This window comes from Oncorhynchus masou, chromosome 9, assembly GCF_036934945.1.
Source record: "Oncorhynchus masou masou isolate Uvic2021 chromosome 9, UVic_Omas_1.1, whole genome shotgun sequence".
NCBI classification, from domain to species: Eukaryota; Metazoa; Chordata; class Actinopteri; order Salmoniformes; family Salmonidae; genus Oncorhynchus; species Oncorhynchus masou.
In genome coordinates this window covers 8863465-8877210 of record NC_088220.1, presented here as the reverse complement: position 1 = coordinate 8877210, position 13746 = coordinate 8863465, and the positions used below count along the sequence as shown (strand labels likewise).

At 41.1% G+C, this 13746-nt stretch overlaps 1 pseudogene; it reads left to right on the top strand.

Annotated features, from left to right (window-relative positions):
- The first annotated feature begins 256 nt into the window (after nt 1-256).
- The window catches only part of LOC135545483 (SPARC-like), a 21724-nt pseudogene continuing 8234 nt past the window's right edge, over nt 257-13746 (top strand).

Genomic DNA, 13746 nt, shown 5'->3' with positions numbered 1-13746 from the left:
TGAAGGCCATACGTTTTCTATTGCTATGCTAAAATGTCACAAAATTGGAGTCACATCTGAAATGCATGTGGATGATCCGCCCAGTCTCTAAACAATGTACCAAAAAAACAACAACTACAGAGCAAAATAGGCCCCTGTAGAATCCATAAACCTTGGGAGTTCCTGCTGTCTAGAAGGGAGCATAGAGTTAAATTTAGGAGCGTCTGTCAGACGTCCCACCCTCTGAGGAAGGGACGGGGTTAGGGGGTCTGCCTGAGCCTGCCCACAGCAAATGTCTTCTGTGTGAACTTGTGTAGCTGTTAGATAGTCTTTGTCCTCTCTGACAGCTGACTTCTCCTTTGGCTTTTCTGCTTGTTGGTGTTCTGAAGGTAAGACTGAGCATCTTCCTCAATGACTTGCTGTGACTTAGTCCGTAAGGACTTCTCAACTAATGTTGCATTGGTGCTTCGTCCACCGCCAAAACTCTGTTTTGAGTTGCTGTGATACTTGAACTATGTGATAGTATTTCAGAGTGTTAACCTGAACGACAGTGATTGGAGGCTTTCCTGTGGTTATATCCAAGTTGTGCAGGAAATGAATCGTTTTTTTTGCTTGACCACACCTTGAAAGTTAAAATATTTCATGGTGCAAAATTGAAAAAATAATAATAATTGTGCAAACTTTGAAATTAGTAAATATTTATTCTCAAACTATATTGTCAATAGAATATTTAGTTCAACAGAATATAGAAAAGTTATAATCAAACGATTTCCGTACCTTTTCATTCATGGAAAAGCTGTGAAAAGTATACAGACGGCAGAGGAACTAGTTCTGACATTCGCTATTGGAACAGCACAATGTTACACAAGTATTGTTGCCACATAGTTACTTGGAGGGGTGGTGGAGGGGGATGGGGCTCGACAAAAGCCTGTGAGAGGGGGGGCGGACAAACACCACTGTAAATACAACCCATATTTATGTTCATTTATTTTTCCTTTTGTACTTTAACTAGTTGCACATTGTTATAACATTGTATATCGCCATAATGTGACATTCGAAATGTATCTACTCCTTTAAACTTTCGTGAGTGTAAAGTTTGCTGTTCATTTTAGATTGTTTATTTCCCTTTTGTTAATTATCTATTTCAGTTTCTTTGGCAATGTATACATATGTTTCCCATGGCAATAGAGCCCTTTGAATTTAGTTGAGACACAGAGAGAGAAGGGGAGAGAGAGAAGGGGAGAGAGAGAGAGATCTCAGTAAGACAAAAAATAATTGTGTTCCAAAAAAAGGTCCAGTTCCCAGGACCACAAATACAAATTCCATCTAGACACTGTTGCCCTACAGCACACAAACAACTACACATACCTCGGCCTAAACATCAGTACCACAGGTAACTTCCACAAAGCTGTGAATGATCTGAGAGACTAGGCTAGAAGGGTATTCCATGCCATCAAATGGAACATAACATTCAGCATACCTATTAGGATCTGGCTAAAAATACTTGACTCAGTTATAGAACCCATTGCCTGTTTGGTTGTGAGGTCTGGGTTCCGCTCACCAACAAAAAAATTCACTAAAGGGGAGAAACACCAAATTGAGACTCTGCAAGCAGAATTCTGCAAAAATATTCTCAGTATACAACATAAAACATCAAATAATGCAGAGCAGAATTAGGCCGATACCCGCTAATTATCAAAATCCAGAAAAGAGCTGTTCAATTCTACAACCACCTAAAAGGAAGCGAATCCGAAACCTTCCATAACAAAGACATCACCTGCAGAGAGATGAACCTGGAGAAGAGCCCCCTAAGAAAGCTCGTCCTGGGACTCTGTTCCCAAACACAAACAGACCCCATATAGCCCCAGGACAGCAACACAATTAGACCCAACCAAATCATGAGAAAACAAAAAGATAATTACTTGACACATTGGAAAGAATCAACAAAAAAACAGAGCAAACTAGAATGCTATTTGTCCCTACACAGAGAGTACACAGCGGCAGAATACTTGACCACGGTGACTGACCCAAACTTAAGGAAATCTTAGACTATGTACAGAAATAGTAAGCATAGCCTTGCTTTTGAGAAAGGCCGCCATAGCCTGTCTTCTCTTGAGAGCCAGGTCTGCCTATGTTAAACCCAATTTTGATAAACTCCCATATCTACTGGGTGACATACCACAGTGTACCATCACATCAGCACAATGTGTGACCTGTTGCAACAAGAAAAGGGCAACCAGTGAAGAACACACTTCTGTACAACTGATATTTATGTTAATCTATTTTCCATTTTATACTTTAACTATTTGCACATCGCTACAGCACTGTATATAGACATAATATGACATTTGAAATGTCTTTGTTCTTCTGGAACTTCTGTGAGTGTAATGTTTACTGTTTATTTCACTTTTGTTTATTATCTACTTCACTTGCTTTGGCAATGTTGACATATTTTTCCCATGCCAATAAAGCTCTTGAATTGAGAAAGAGAGAGAAAGAGAGAGAGATAGAGAGAGAGAGAGAGAGAGAAGAGAGAGTGAAAGAGAGAGAGAGAGAGAGAGAGAGAGAGAGAGAGGAGCAATCTCAACACAGATCCCTCCCTCCACTCCCAATTACTTCCATCAACAGGAATGCACGTTACCATGACAATCCCCACCAGCTGTTTAGGCTCTTTGTGAGATCCTGCAGATGTCTGTTCTGATAGCCTCTGAGTTTGACAAACTCGCACAGAAAGGCTGACATAACACACTCTGTCCATTGTTCTGCCTGAGAATTACTGCAACTTTGAACACAAATAAATACCTTTAAAACAAAGAAAAGTGAAAACCATTTATTCTCAATTGCCTTTTTTTTTGTACAAGAATAAAACTCTATTAGGTTATTAGTCAATGTTTAATATTTTTCCATCATGTATTGAAGTTGTCAGCTTTTCAGGAAAAGCACATTTCACCCGTTGAGATATCAAAGCTGGCTTATAGGATCGATTTGTCTTTTTTCAGTTTAGCAGTGAACTGAGTGAAGTATTCAGGTTTGAGTTAACGACTAAAGAATGACAAACTGTTTATGCAACGGAATGTTGTTTTTCTTCACATGTCCTCTTGCCTATTGATGAATACAAATACTTTTATTAACTGTCTTTCACTTTAGTATGAGAGGAGGTCGCATTTCTGAAAATATAAATTGTTGTTTGGTTCGATGTGCTGAAGGGTAGCTATTGTTGTGCAGAGTATAAAGTTTAAACTAGGTCAAGAAAGAGAGAAAGGACTGTGGATATTTTGGATTGGCTGCATGGCAACCCTAAGAAAGCTCTAATCCTGGACAGGAAGGAAGTTATTGTGCTCATGCCATCTCTTCACCAACAGTCTGACGTGGAAATGGAAAACATTTTAACTCTTGAGTCAGCATTAAAAAAAAAACAGCGGAATTAACCATAGAGTGTTAGCTAGACTAGGAACGCCAGATCTCACTCCTTCACTTCTTCAACCACTAAGCAAATGTACAAAATCACAAGGGGATGGAAACAAGGGGATGGGTGTGTGAGAGAGACTCAGAGGAGGAGAGGTGGAAGGAAGTTGGAGCGTACTGCCTAGCGACACTCCTCTGGCTCCATGCCAGTACAGCTAGTGAGATGAGGGTCTGAAGGCCTGTATACAGTGTTGCAGACTGACTAGTCCACTGTCGATGACAAAAGAGCTTTTTGTGTTACATAGTAAATTACTAACATACTGTTTACCACACCAGGTCAGACTTTAGAGTGAAATATATTGGATGCACATATTTAAAAAATTCATAAAACAAAATAAAAAAACACATTTAGAGCAAACTTTACGAACTCAAACACCTGATTGGCACAGATTTTGTGCCAATCAGAGCTTGTGGTAAATTGTTAAATTATTTAACTGGAGAATTAGGAAACTGTTGGTAGTTTTTTATGTGAGACAGGTGTGTGTTTAGGGCCAGTAGACCAACTGAGAGGAGTTAAGTCCAGAGAGAATGACAGAGAAAGGGTTTAACACACATTTAAATGGTAGGACTCAGGAATTCCATTCAGATTTATATCTTAGTCACATGTTTCAAGCCACTGCTTTAAGGTTAAACCTCTGAGACAGAGAGAAAGAAAGAGAGAGGTGATGGTGGGATAGGGGTGATTTAAACGGGTCAGGTAACTAAGTCTTAACTTGGGTTACATGGACTCCATATATCAGTCCTTGCCTTTTCTCCCTCTCTCCTTTGTGTAGCTTATTGGTCCCATGCGTTAGGAATAGACCATGGGTGTCAAAAGAAAACCTTTTCAAACCTCTTGTTTGCCCCTCCTGAGATTTGCCCCTCCTGAGATTTGCCCCTCCTGAGATTTGCCTCCTGAGATTTGCCCCTCCTGAGATTTGCCCCTCCTGAGATTTGCTCCTCCTGAGATTTGCTCCTCCTGAGATTTGCCCCTCTTTTGTTTGCCCCTCCTGAGATTTGCCCCTCCTGAGATTTGCCCCTCTTTTGTTTGCCCCTCCTGAGATTTGCCCCTCTTTTGTTTGCCCCTCCTGAGATTTGCCCCTCCTGAGATTTGCCCCTCTTTTGTTTGCCCCTCCTGAGATTTGCCCCTCTTTTGTTTGCCCCTCCTGAGATTTGCTCCTCCTGAGATTTGCCCTCCTGAGATTTGCCCCTCCTGAGATTTGCCCCTCCTGAGATTTGCCCCTCCTGAGATTTGCCCCTCCTGAGATTTGCCCCTCCTGAGATTTGCCCCTCCTGAGATTTGCCCCTCCTGAGATTTGCCCCTCTTTTGTTTGCTCCTCTCGAGATTTGCCCCTCCTGAGATTTGCCCCTCCTGAGATTTGCCCCTCCTGAGATTTGCCCCTCCTGAGATTTGCCCCTCTTTTGTTTGCCCCTCCTGAGATTTGCCCCTCTTTTGTTTGCCCCTCCTGAGATTTGCCCCTCCTGAGATTTGCCCCTCCTGAGATTTGCCCCTCCTGAGATTTGCCCCTCCTGAGATTTGCCCCTCCTGAGATTTGCTCCTCCTGAGATTTGCCCCTCCTGAGATTTGCCCCTCCTGAGATTTGCCCCTCCTGAGATTTGCCCCTCCTGAGATTTGCTCCTCCTGAGATTTGCCCCTCCTGAGATTTGCCCCTCTTTTGTTTGCCCCTCCTGAGATTTGCCCCTCTTTTGTTTGCCCCTCCTGAGATTTGCTCCTCCTGAGATTTGCCCCTCTTTTGTTTGCCCCTCCTGAGATTTGCCCCTCTTTTGTTTGCTCCTCTCGAGATTTGCCCCTCCTGAGATTTGCCCCTCCTGAGATTTGCCCCTCCTGAGATTTGCCCCTCTTTTGTTTGCTCCTCTTGAGATTTGCCCCTCTCGAGATTTGCCCCTCCTCTGAGATTTGCCCCTCTCGAGATTTGCCCCTCCTGAGATTTGCTCCTCCTGAGATTTGCCCCTCCTGAGATTTGCCCCTCTTTTGTTTGCTCCTCTTGAGATTTGCCCTCTCGAGATTTGCCCCTCCTGAGATTTGCCCCTCTTTTGTTTGCTCCTCTTGAGATTTGCCCCTCTCGAGATTTGCCCCTCCTGAGATTTGCCCCTCCTGAGATTTGCCCCTCCTGAGATTTGCCCCTCCTGAGATTTGCCCCTCCTGAGATTTGCCCCTCTTTTGTTTGCCCCTCCTGAGATTTGCCCCTCTTTTGTTTGCCCCTCCTGAGATTTGCTCCTCCTGAGATTTGCCCCTCTTTTGTTTGCCCCTCCTGAGATTTGCCCCTCTTTTGTTTGCTCCTCTCGAGATTTGCCCCTCCTGAGATTTGCCCCTCCTGAGATTTGCCCCTCCTGAGATTTGCCCCTCTTTTGTTTGCTCCTCTTGAGATTTGCCCCTCTCGAGATTTGCCCCTCCTGAGATTTGCCCCTCTCGAGATTTGCCCCTCCTGAGATTTGCTCCTCCTGAGATTTGCCCCTCCTGAGATTTGCCCCTCCTGAGATTTGCCCCTCCTGAGATTTGCCCCTCCTGAGATTTGCCCCTCCTGAGATTTTTTCCCCCTCAGATGGAGTATATATATATATATAAATAACTTTGATTTGTTGTCAAAGGTGTCATTTCAAGCATGGTAGAAGATGGTTTACATGTACATAGCTTGCTACTCAAAGAACAACAACATAACGATAGGGATAGACATTATGAAAATACCCGAAGGTTCTGGAATTGGTTCTCAACATTTGACATATTGTGAGAATTGCAGTAAAGGTTCTTAAATGCAATGGACAGGAGTGTCTTGTGAATGGCTCCATACCATCTGTTACCTGTACGCATCATGTGTCTAATTGGGCCTAGCTGTCCAGAGAAATACCACTCATTCAGAAAATATTTTGTTAGCATAATTCTCAAGACTAACACCGTATGACTAGATTTAATTTAATCTATTTCTTAGAATTGTTTTATATTTTATTTCTCGAAGTAAGTGCATGAGTTCTAAAGTGCGTTGAGTCTTTGAGAGGAACTTTTCCAGTGTTTTTCAAAATGTACATTTACTGCCGGTAAATGTTTGTCCATTTACCATGCTGAGGTCCTCCTCTGACCGACATGCACAGAGACTGAGCCACTAGTCCCCCTTTAGCCACCAGGCTTCTTTTCCAAGACATTTAACCACCGGTTATATCACCCTGAAGAAGAAGAAAGAATTCCCTAATCCTGCAGCCTTTAAAGCCTCTTTGAAAACCGTTAAGATCTGCTGTTTCCCTCCCAGTTTAGTTTACGCCCCAACCCAACAAACCTCTAAATGAAATACCTGCTGAAAAGGGGCCTCTTTACACAGCCGTTTCCTCTTCCTCTACCCTGTTTGTCTATGAGCACCGCTTTCCAAATAAAATCATTTGTTTTTCTGTTACGTCAGTCATCTTCCCACTGAACTGAAAACAAGACTAAGTATAAATATGTTAAAATATCATTAGATAGGAAGTTTGGCAACACAGTACAACCTCCAAGCTAAATATAGACATTTCTTGAAGCTGGTAGCAGTGTTTTTGTTTTCACATCGCGAGCTTCCTCTCAGATACTACCTAGCTATATGTTTGTTAGAGGTGGAGGTCCAAGTTCGAAGTGAGAAAAAAACAACAACATATTTTTTTTCATTTTTCAAAGTAGAGAGAACCTTCCTTGTTCACAGTATTTGAAGACGTCATCCTTTGTAACTTCTGCCAGAGTCCCTGTATTTTTCCACATCCAGAGTTCGCGACCAAGCAAAGGTCACTCATATAAGTGCAGGAAATATGCGGACGCCTGCTTGTCGAACATCTAATTTCAATATCATGGGCATTAATGTGGACTTGGTCCCCCCTTTTGCTGCTATAACAGCCTCCACTCTTTAGGTCAGCTTTCCACTACATGTTGGAACATTGCTGACGGGACTTGATTCCGTTCAGTCACAAGAGCATTAGTGAGGACGGGCACGGATGTTGGGCGATTAGGGCTGGCTTGCAGTCGATGTTCCAATTAATCTCAAAGGTGTTTGATGGGGTTGAGGTCAGGGCTCTGCACAGGCCAGTCAAGTTCTTCCACATTTCTGTATGGACTTTGATTTGTGCACTGCGACATTGTGATGCTGAATGTCATTGTATGCTGTAGCGTTAAGATTTCTCTTCACTGGCTCTATGGGGCTTAGCCCGAACAATGAAAAACAGCCCCAGCCCATTATTCCTCCTCCACCAAAATTTACACTATGCATTGGGGCAGGTAGCGTTCTCCTGGCATCCGCCAAACCCAGATTCATCCGTCAGACTGCCAAATGGTGAAGCGTGATTCATCACTCCAGAGAACACGTTTCCACTGCTCCAGAGTCCAATGGCGACGAGCTTTACATCACTCCAGCCGATGCTTGGCATTGAGCATGGTGATCTTAGGCTTGTGTGCGGCTGCTCGGCCATGGAAACCCATTCCATGACGCTCCCGGCGAACAGTCCTTGTACTGACGTTGCCTCCAGAGGCAGTTTGGAACTTGGTAGTGAGTTTTGTAATCAAGGACAGTCAATTTTTACCCACTACTCGCTTCAGCACTCGGCAGTCGTGTCAGAGTATACAGGAAGGGAAGCATATAGAACAGGTATCAGGGACTAGACAGGAAGGGAAGCATATAGAACAGGTATCAGGGACTAGACAGGAAGGGAAGCATATAGAACAGGTATCAGGGACTAGACAGGAAGGGAAGCATATAGAACAGGTATCAGGGACTAGACAGGAAGGGAAGCATATAGAACAGGTATAAGGGACTAGACAGGAAGGGAAGCATATAGAACAGGTGTAAGGGACTAAACAGGAAGGGAAGCATATAGAACAGGTGTAATGGGACTAAACAGGAAGGGAAGCATATAGAACAGGTGTAATGGGACTAGACAGGAAGGGAAGCATATAGAACAGGTGTAAGGGACTAGACAGGAAGGGAAGCATATAGAACAGGTATATGGGACTAGACAGGAAGGGAAGCATATAGAACAGGTGTAATGGGACTAGACAGGAAGGGAAGCATATAGAACAGGTGTAATATATGAGGCAGGGGGCACATACGAAGTCCCAGACCTGGGAAAAATGTCCTGCTGCTCTTTAATACCATAGACAAATAAGCCAGTGTGGAGAGGGAACATCCCACTGGGACGAACTGGTTGAATCAACGTTGTTTCAACGTAATTTGTCAGCATAATGTGCCATGGAATCTACGTGGAGAATGCATTGATTTATCTACAGCACCTTGTACTGGAGAGTTGATCTATCTACAGCACATTCTACTGGAGAGTTGATCTACCTACAGCACCTCCTACTGGAGAGTTGATCTATCTACAGCACCTTGTACTGGAGAGTTGATCTGTCTACATTACAGCACCTCCTACTGGAGAGTTGATCTATCTACAGCACCTCGTACTGGAGAGTTGATCTATCTACAGCACCTCCTACTGGAGAGTTGATCTACCTACAGCTACCCTTTGGTCTTCCATCCAGGTTTTTAACCAAGCCCAGCTTAGCTAGAATAGTTGTCAATGACTACTACCAATGTGCTATGATCAGAGAGCTCTAAGTAACTAAATAGATTCACCGTCACTATAAAAGTCAATTCAGAGGGCAGATTTAACCCCTGTAAATCGCACCGGTGCGGAGGGGGGGTTTCAACAGAGCAAATGAACTGTATCCATGCTTTATACGTCTTATATCACCAATGAGACCAGTTAGGCCTATCTGGCGTTAAGGAAGTCATAAACAGATCATGCTTCATTTCAACCCAGTGTTCCACGACGAATAGACAATACGTATTGAACTAGAGTTTCAGGCTTTGGTGGATTTCAGATGTCGTCTTCCAGTTAATAAATGTCTACGCTGGATTCACGCCTCATCCCAAAACAGGACTAAATCAAATCATACTTTATTCAATTTATTATTTAATAATTAATAATAATATATAATAATAATAATTTGTTAATTATTCAAATATTTATAAAGTTTGATTTTATTTAGTCTGCGTTCTTTAAATTATTTTTTTATATATTTTTTTATATGGTAACATGTAAATTATTAATTTGTAAACTGGATATTGTTTTGTGTTTGGTTGTCAAAGCAACCAAATATGACCATTTGAAGGAGATGTATCTTCTGCCTGTATAATTCCATCTGTGCCACCGACTTAGTCTGGCTTTAATTCCTGTTGGTTTACAAATGAATAATTGAGGTGTTGAATTCACATCTCCATCTCAACCAAAACCATTCGTCTGTGTGATTAACAGGGACTGAGCTCGAGCAGTGTTTGTAAGACAAGGGTGGCTCAAGGGACCTGGGGCAGGGACATTTTACAAAAGCTTATGTATAGTCCGAATAGTTTGAGCTACAAACTATTTAAAGCTATCGATGAAAAGCTGAGACTCCCACGAACACATACATGTAACGTGTTTTGATCTATGACTCTCACAAGCTATGCAAGAGTCGTTAGAATGTAAGGGGTTCATCTACATAGAAGATCAGAGGAAATCCCAGGTCATAATGTCTATAATACTGTAAGGGGTTCTTCTACATAGAAGATCAGAGGAAATCTCAGCACAGAGTGTCTATAATACTGTAAGGGGTTCTTCTACATAGAAGATCAGAGGAAATCTCAGCACAGAGTGTCTATAATACTGTAAGGGGTTCTTCTACATAGAAGATCAGAGGAAATCTCAGCACAGAGTGTCTATAATACTGTAAGGGGTTCTTATACCTAGAAGATTAAAGGAAATCCCAGGACAGAGTGTCTATAATACTGTAAGTGGTTTTTCTACATAGAAGATCAGAGGAAACCCCAGGACATAGTGTCTATAATACTGTAAGGGGTTCTTCTACATAGAAGATCATAGTAAATCCCAGGACATAGTGTCTATAATACTGTAAGGGGTTCTTCTACAAAGAAGATCAGAGGAAACCTCAGAACAGAGTGTCTATGATACTGTAAGGGGTTCTTCTACATAGAAGACCATAGTAAATCCCAGAACATACTGTAATGTCTATGACACTGTAATACGTTTATTTAGTTGCTGTCACAAACTCCACACAGTTGTCACTGACAGGTTGAATATTCATTTCCCACTGAGCAAACACTTTATTTACTTACGGCATTCATAGACATTTATTTTTTAAATCATTTTTTTTTTGAGTCGGCAGACCTTTGTCAATTTGTCAATAAAACTCACGAAAGCAACTGTTTATAACTAATTATTTTGTGTTCTACTTGTAGTCCTTGTTGTCCTGAAAATAAAACGGTAAAACACTTCTTTGAAAGGCTAAATATAAGGGCTGGACATGGAGATAAATGACAGTCAGAGAGATAAATGAAAAGCTGATTTTAGTTGGGATCGCGGGACTGATAGGGTTAACAAATGATACGTTGGATTCACGTCCCCAACTAAACCAAAAATCTCAATTAAAGACAATGATTTAGCCAGTAGTTCAGATGAAGGCATTATATACCTAGTTGATATTTGTTTGGGTTGTCAACCAAACACTATTCAATATTACTTTAGTTAAGGCTATCTTATAAACTAATGTATTTGCTCAACCTTATTAAAATGAGTAACACATCCATGGCCACATTGAGGTTACTGTAACTATAAATGTCTTCTTCAAGATTGCACAAAAAGGTTTCAGGTCTGTGGAGATTGCTATAATAATCTGTGCATAATCTCAAACGGCATTGATCATGTACTATTAATGTACTATTAATGTACTACTGATGTACTATTGATGTACTATTAATGTACTACTTATGTACTACTGATGTACTATTAATGTACTATCGATGTACTATTAACGTACTACTGATGTACTATTAATGTACTATTAATGTACTATTAATGTACTACTGATGTACTATTGATGTACTATTAATGTACTACTGATGTACTACTGATGTACTACTGATGTAGTACTGATGTACTACTGGTGTACTATTAATGTACTACTGATGTACTATTAATGTACTACTGATGTACTACTGATGTACTACTGGTGTACTACTGATGTAGTACTGATGTACTATTAATGTACTACTGATGTAGTACTGATGTACTATTAATGTACTACTGATGTAGTACTGATGTATTATTAATGTACTTCTGATGTACTACTGATGTACTATTAATGTACTACTGATGTACTATTAATGTACTACTGATGTAGTACTGATGTACTATTAATGTACTACTGATGTAGTACTGATGTACTATTAATGTACTTCTGATGTACTACTGATGTACTATTAATGTACTACTGATGTACTACTGATGTAGTACTTATGTACTACTGATGTACTACTGATGTAGTACTGATGTACTACTGATGTAATCTCAACTGCAACCCAGGTCTTTGTTCTATTGTTCTATTAGATGAATCACAGTGATAACACATTAGGTTGTTGTATAAATACAAAAACATGTTATTGAAAATGCAGTGATAACGCAGTGATAACAAAAGTCATAAGTTTATATACACTTAGGTTGGAGTCATTAAAACTTGTTTTTCAACCACTCCACAAATGTCTTGTTAACAAACTGTCGTTTTTGCAAGTTGGTTAGGACATCTACTTTGTGCATGACACAAGTCATTTTTCAAACAATTGTTTACAGACAGATTATTTCACTTAAAATTCACTGTATCACAATTCCAGTGGGTCAGAAGTTTACATACACTAAGTTGACTGTGCCTTTAAACAGCTTGGGAAATTCCTAAAAATGATTTAATGGCTTTAGAAGCTTCTGATAGGCTAATTGGCATCATTTGAGTCAATTGGAGGTGTACCTGTGGATGTATTTTAAGACCTACCTTCAAACCCAGTGCCTCTTTGCTTGACATCATGGGAAAATCAAAAGAAATCAGCCAAGACCGCAGAAAACAAACAAGTCTGGTTCATCCTTGGGAGCCAAAACACCTGAAGGTACCACGTTATTCTGTACAAACAATAGTACGCAAGTATAAACACCATGGAACCATGCAGCCGTCATGCCGCTCTGTCTCCTAGAGATGAATGTACTTTGGTGCGAAAAGTGCAAATCAATCCCAGAACAACAGCAAAGGACCTTGTGAAGATGCTGGAGGAAACGGGTACAAAAGTATCTATATCCACAGTAAAACGAGTCCTATACCGACATAACCTGAAGGCCGCTCAGCAAGGAAGAAGCCACTGCTTCAAAACCGCCATAAAAAAAGCCAGACTACAGTTTGCAACTGCACATGGGGACAAAGATCATACTTTTTGGAGAAATGTCCTCTGGTCTGATGAAACAAAAATGGCCATAATGGCCATAAAGACCATCGTTATGTTTGGAGGAAAAAGGGGCATGCTGCAAGCTGAAGAACACCATCCCAACTGTGAAGCACAGGGGTGGAAGCATCATGCCGTGGAGGTGCTTTGCTGAAGGAGGGACTGGTGCACTTCACAAAAGAGATGTCATCATGAGGTAGAAATATTATGTGGATATATTGAAACAACATCTCAAGACATCAGTCAGGAAGTTAAAGCTTGGTCGCAAATGGGTCTTCCAAATGGACAATGACCCCAAGCATACTTCCAAAGTTGTGTCAAAATGGCTTAAGGACAACAAAGCCAAGGTATTGGAGTGGCCATCCCAAAGCCCTGACCTCAATCCTATAGACAATTTGTGGGCAGAACTGAAAAAGTGTGTGCAAGCAAGGAGGCCTACAAACCTGACTCAGTTACACCAGCTCTGTCAGGAGGAATGGGCCATAATTCACCCAACTTATTGTGGGAAGCGTGTGGAAGGCTACCCAAAACGTTTGACCCAAGTTAAACAATTTAAAGGCAATGCTACCAAATACTAATTAAGTGTATGTAAACTTCTGACCCACTGGGATTGTGATGAAATAAATAAAAGCTGAAATGAATCACTCTCTACTATTATTCTGACATTTCACATTCCTAAAATAAAGTGGTGACCCTAACTGACCTTAGACAGGTTATTTTTACTAGGATTAAATGTCAGAAATTGTGAAAAACTGAGTTGAAATGTGCTTGGCTAACTCAACCAAAAATCCTTGTTGTTTTTCCATTGGAATGGTAGAAAGCATAGGGATTACACATTGGGAATTCAACAAACTTCTGTCTTTTTGAGAATGTGAAAATAGGTTGGAATCTCGTTGATCAATATCAATATTTTGGAGTGGGTGAGTAAAGGTTGAAAAGACTGAAACAAATATTACCCACATTTCCCAAAATGGGAAATGCCTGTCCTTAAAAAAAGGTGATCCAAGTCTACACTAAAGTCAACACTAAAGTCTACACT